Here is a 5835-nt window from a genome sequence, read left to right as displayed (position 1 = left end):
TCTTGTTTCAATGACATTGTCTTGCTTGTATCAATTAGATCTTGAATGATTAATGGTGATTTGTGCTTAATTCTCATTCTTGATTGATTGTTTGGATTTCTTGTGGACTTTGTAAAGATAAACTCTCACTCGATCATCCGAGGGATCCATGTGACAGGTGCAAGCCCGTGTAAGGACGTTTGAGAGATAATCTTGAAGAGAAAATAGGAATATTCAAGAGAGTAGGATGGATCTTGTGATTAGTTTCTTGTATCTTGATAGATTAATAAGTTGTGGTCTTCTATGTTGATATCCGAGGAAGGCATAGTAATAGGTGCGCTTCTGTGTAAGGACAACGTAGGTTCACGTCTAATTGATCATATTTAGATACATTTTTCAGTCCTTAGCCGGTTATCTATTGCAAGAGAGAACCGGCAACTTTCTACAAGTGTTTGGCAATTGAGGGATAAGAATTGGTGAACCATTTACATTCAAGAAATCTTACAAAGAAACCGAAACTCCTAGAATCTCCCTTTATCATAACCCAAAACACTAAACTCTTGTTTGTTGATCTTTAATATTAGATTTGTTTACCTTTACTTTGCATTTGAAACAATTGGATAGTTGTTTAGCTAATTCGCATTGAGACATTTCTAGTGCTTATTCCAGTCCCTGTGGATACGATAATCTTTTATATTACTTGCGATATTTCCGTACACTTGTGGAGCGTAACAAGTTTTTGGCGCCGTTGCCGGGGACTGCGCTATAACATTAGGAATTATCAATTGAGTTAGACTAAACATAACGTTTGTTTTTCTTTCATATTGCATAGTTGTAACTAATCATTAGATTTCTATTTTTTACTTTCTTGTATAACTTTTACTTCTTGTTAATTCTTTTTGTACAAATTCAATTCTGCATTTTTGATTCTTTTATTTTTCTTTTTCTGTTGAATTGTCATTTGCTATCTTGTTCTTGTGTATGCGAAGATCTAACTTTGCAGGGGAATTCTTTCCTTTTGACCCTGAGATTGACAGAACTTTCCATAAAAGAAGAATTCTGCAAAGGCAAATTGAAGAACAGGAACATTTGAACATGGCGAATAGACCACTCAAGGATTATGCAGCACCTTATGCAAGAGGTTTTGGATCTAGTATTTCAAGACCTTCAGTGGAAGCTAATAACTTTGAGATCAAACCCGCAATTATATCTATGGTGCAGCAGAATCAATTTGGTGGAGGACCTCATGAAGACCCCAATCAACACTTAGAGGTCTTTTATGAAATATGTGGTACCATGAAAATGAATGGAGTTCCTTCAGAAGTAGTTAGATTATTATTATTTGGGTTTTCTTTAAGAGATAGGGCAAAGCAATGGCTGAATTCTTTGGCCCCTAATAGCATCACCACTTGGGAGCAGTGTGAGCAACAGTTTCTTGATAAATTCTATCCACCAAGCAAAACAGCTCATATGAGGAATTTAATTGCAAGCTTCAAGCAAACTGACTCAGAATCTCTTTTTGAAGCATGGGATAGATATAATAGTATGCTCAGACAATGCCCACATCATGGGTTGGAAAGATGGTTAGTGTTGCACACTTTTTATAATGGTATCAACTATCATACTAAAGTGTCCCTTGATTCAGCTGCTGGAGGGACACTTATGAATAAAAGTTTAGATGAAGCTGAAGAAATTATTGACAGTGTAGCACAAAATCATCATCAATGGGCAAATGAAAGAAGTGGTGGCTATTCTTCTGTAAACCCAACAATTAAAGCATCAGGGAAGTTTGATGTAGATGCAATCACTCTTTTGTCTGCAAAATTGGACGCTCTTACAAAGAAATTTGAGAATATGGGGACTAGTGCTAATATGGTCAATGCTATTAGTACATCTTGTGAAGTATGTGGGAGTTCAGAGCACTCAAATGACTCATGTCCATTGGGAGCTATCACTGCACAAATCAATCAACTGGAACAATGTGATGCAATCATGAGTTACAATCAAAGGCAGAACAACCCATACTCAAATACTTATAACCCTGGATGGAAGAGCCATCCCAATTTTTCTTACAGAAATAATCAAGATCAAGGACCATCTATGGGGGCAAGACCAAATTTTCAAGCTGGGCAACAAAATTTTCAACATCTATCTTCTCAAGGCTTACCAAAGTCAAATATTGAAAAGATGCTTGAAGAAATTATCTCAAGTCAGAATGAAATGAAGCAAGATTTAGCAAAGCTCATTCAGAGAATGGATAATTCTGAAAAGCATCAAAAGATCGAGGATAGTCAAATTGCCCAACTAGCTTCCTCATCATCCAGAGTACCAGGACAACTTCCAGGAAAACCTGATGTGAATCCTATGGAGCATTGCAATAGAATTGAGCTTAGGAGCAGACGGACCTTGGGAGACTCCCAAGTGACTGCTCTAAAAGGGATACAAAAAGAAGAAGAGCTCTCTCCTCCTATACCAAATCAGATTCAAGCTAATGAGGAGAGTACCATTGAGGTTGAAGAGACTCTTCCACTGAACCATCAGAGCAAAGCTGTCCCTTTTCCTCAGAGACTTACAATGCTCAAGAAAGATGAAGAATTTGGCAAGTTTTTAGAAAAAGTTAAGGAAATTTGTGTAAAGGTACCTCTTATTGATGCTATTCTTCAAATGCCTAGATTTGCCAAATTCCTGAAGGATCTCATGTCAAACAAGAGAAGAAGAGGAGAGGTTGAGACCATTGCGCTTAGTGAGGAATGTAGTGCTATTTTGGAGAAGAACACTTCCCCAAAACTAAAGGACCCAGGGAGCTTTTATATTCCTTGCAACATAGGAAAAGATTTTTTTGAAAAAGCTTTTTGTGATTTGGGGGCAAGTGTTAGCCTCATTCCCTATTCAATTTGTAATAAATTAGGTCTCAAAAACATTAAACTTACTACTATGGCACTTCAACTTGTCGATCATTCCTGCAGGTACCCTTTGGGTATTATAGAAGATGTGCCAGTAGAGGTGAATGGGAATGTTATTCCCACAGATTTTGTCGTGTTGGACATGGAAGAGGACCCCAGGATTCCTATCATATTAGGAAGACCTTTCCTTGCTACAGCTGGAGCTATAATTGATGTCAAAAATCATAAGCTTTCTTTGGTAATTGGTAAGGAAAGGCTGGAATATGATTTATCTAATATCTCTAATCATGTCTCGTCTCTTTTAAATGCTTGTAGCAGGACAAGCATTTATAAACTTGAGGAATGGAATTTCCATCCTCATGGAAGGCCACCAAATGAAGGAGACAATGTGGTGGAAGATGTTGGGAGAAGATCTCCCAACAAAAATGAAAAGTATATCTGTCCTCCAAGGGCAAGGAAAAGAAGTGAATGATCAAGTTTGGTCGAGCTAAAGACCTTAAACAAGCGCTTCTTGGGAGGCAACCCAAGGGTTCTTTTAGTTAGTTTTGATTTGTATTTTAATTTCTTTTAGTTTGATGTATTCTTTTGATTTTGTTTTCAGGTTAGGCGCAAAACAGAGCCCGGCCGTGTGCTATACACGGCCAGGCAAAGGTTGTAGAGAAGGGAAGTGCTTGGGCCGTGTCATCTAGACACGGCCGTGTAGGATCTCCCGAGGAGAAAAAGGTCTAGGCCGTGTCTCAAACACGGCCGTGCAAAGAATCCCGAGAAGAAAGATGGAGAGGTCGTGTCCCAGACACGGCCGTGCGAAGAATCCAGAGAAGGAAGAGGGGGAGGCCGTGTGGATCTGCACGGCCCGTGTAGGAGAGTTATTAAAGTCTTCTTTCTACCTTACACGGCCAGATCTTGGCCGTGTTCCGCACACCCCCAACTCTCCAAAACATCTATTTCTCTCCCAATCTCTTAAAAACTCCTCTCTAATCTCTCAAGATCTCTTAGATCCGGATTCTCCTCCTCTCTAAGACTTGGACTTTTTGTTCTCCTAACCTAAGATCTTTGCTCTTTGAAGTTTTGTTCTTTGAGTTCCATTTTTCCAACCCTAGATAATTCTTCCCCAATCTAAACTCATCAAGATGTCCAACATTTTGAAGAAACTTCGCAAAGGAGGTGGTGGATCCAGTGGAGACAAAGAGAAGGAGCCATCGAGGGACAAAGGAAAACAACCAGTGAAGGGCAAAGGCAAAAGGATTTCACGCAACGAAGGTAATGACAATGAATTCAATATTGTGTTTAGAAATGATGATCAAGTAACTAGATTTGCAATTCTTGTCAATAGAAAGATAGTGTGTACTAGATATATGGACCCAACTGTTCTTGATATGCTTGGAATTAGGGAAGATGTAGATTTGATGATTGGGTTTTTGGATTGGAGTGATATTATGTACACACATTTGCCTACATATCCTCGTCTTGTTTTGGAATTTTTAAGTTCATTGGATGTCCATTTTACTAATGAAGATGATTATTTTGGAAAAATCTCATTTAGACTAATAAATCAAGAATTTCTATGGGCATTTAGTGACTTTAATTCTTGTTTTGGATTAACCACCGGTAGCCCTCGTAGGTTTGATCCAAGGTTTAATTGGAATCATTTTTGGAATGCAATAACTGGGTTAGATCAACCTTATGAGCCTTCAAGAGCTAAGGCCTCCAATATGCAAAACCCCATATTTAGGTATCTACATAGAGTCATGAGTAAAACTATTTTTGGTAGGGGAGAGAGTGATGGGGTGGTTAAAAAGATAGAGCTTTATGCTTTATGGGCTATGCTTTATAAGGTTGAATTTGATTCTGGTTTTCATTTTGTTCAAACCTTATTAAGATCTGCTAGGGCATCATCGGGATTAATTGTTTTTGGTGGTTTGATTACCCGAATAACTTATAATTTAAATCTTGATGTTGATGGGTTGGAAATAATTCATGGTAATGACATGATTGACATTGATGCATGTCTTGCTATGAAAATGATCGTTCGGGATGAGAATGGTTTCGCGTTTCCTAGGAGGAGTGGTTCTCCTTTACCCCTTCCTTTTCCTGAACGAACTACTATTCGTAACCCGGCTAATTGGGTAATTTCTGAGTTAGATTTTGAGGATAACCCTTCTATACCTCGAGACACTGAGCCACATCATGAGCCCTCGTCATCTGGACACCCGCAGCCTTCTAGTTTTATGGAGCCTGCTAGGCATTCTTTTGCATATGGCACGGGATCTTCTAGGTTTGATTTTTCATATTTTCGTACGTCTCTAGAATCACTTCATGAGAAGCAAGATGCCCAACGAAAAATGTTGGAGGGGCGCTTCTCTTTTTCTGATGATCAGTTTAGGGAGGTACAAAATCATTTTCAGTTTACGAGGAATTTTCAAGGTCAAGTGGCTGAGTTTGTGCAGGATTATGATACTGATCAGGCTAGGATGAGAGATTTTATGCAGAGCATAATGCTTACTAGCCAACAAGTAGATGCTTTATATGAGTATCATAGATCCTTGGGTGAGATTCCAGGTTTTCCTAGTTTTCCTATTGGCCAACCACGTCGTAGACCCCCTTTCCCTCGTCCACCTCCACCTCCTCCACCATATTGATTTCATCGGGACGATGAAAAGTTTAAGTCTGGGGGGTGTCATGTACTGTTTAGTTTGGTTTTCAATTTTTAGTTTTTCTGGTTTTCAGTTTTTAGTTTTTCATGTTGGTTCTTATTTTCATTGCTTGTTGCTTTATTTTGCTTGTTTTTGAAATAATCATAGCAATTTTTGAGAACATCAAATCTTCACTTATATGCTTTCTTGGATTCAAGTGAAATGTTAGCACGATTATTGTCTTGATTCATGATGTTCGAATGATGCTAGTAGTAAACTTTGTGTAGTTCTTTTTTCTATCTTGGGAAGCATTAATAAGC

The 5835-nt window shown here is 38.5% G+C and overlaps 1 non-coding gene across 1 annotated transcript; it reads right to left on the bottom strand.

Moving 5' to 3' along the window:
- Nucleotides 1-1447: 1447 nt before the first annotated feature.
- On the bottom strand, nt 1448-1553 carry LOC121974010. The gene has a single exon (XR_006109897.1). It is a non-coding gene; the product is annotated as a small nucleolar RNA R71 (small nucleolar RNA).
- Between the last annotated feature and the right edge of the window lie 4282 nt (nt 1554-5835).

The sequence above is a fragment of the Zingiber officinale genome, chromosome 4A, assembly GCF_018446385.1.
Source record: "Zingiber officinale cultivar Zhangliang chromosome 4A, Zo_v1.1, whole genome shotgun sequence".
In the NCBI taxonomy this organism is placed as follows: Eukaryota; Viridiplantae; Streptophyta; class Magnoliopsida; order Zingiberales; family Zingiberaceae; genus Zingiber; species Zingiber officinale.
This window is presented reverse-complemented; position numbering and strand designations above follow the sequence as displayed.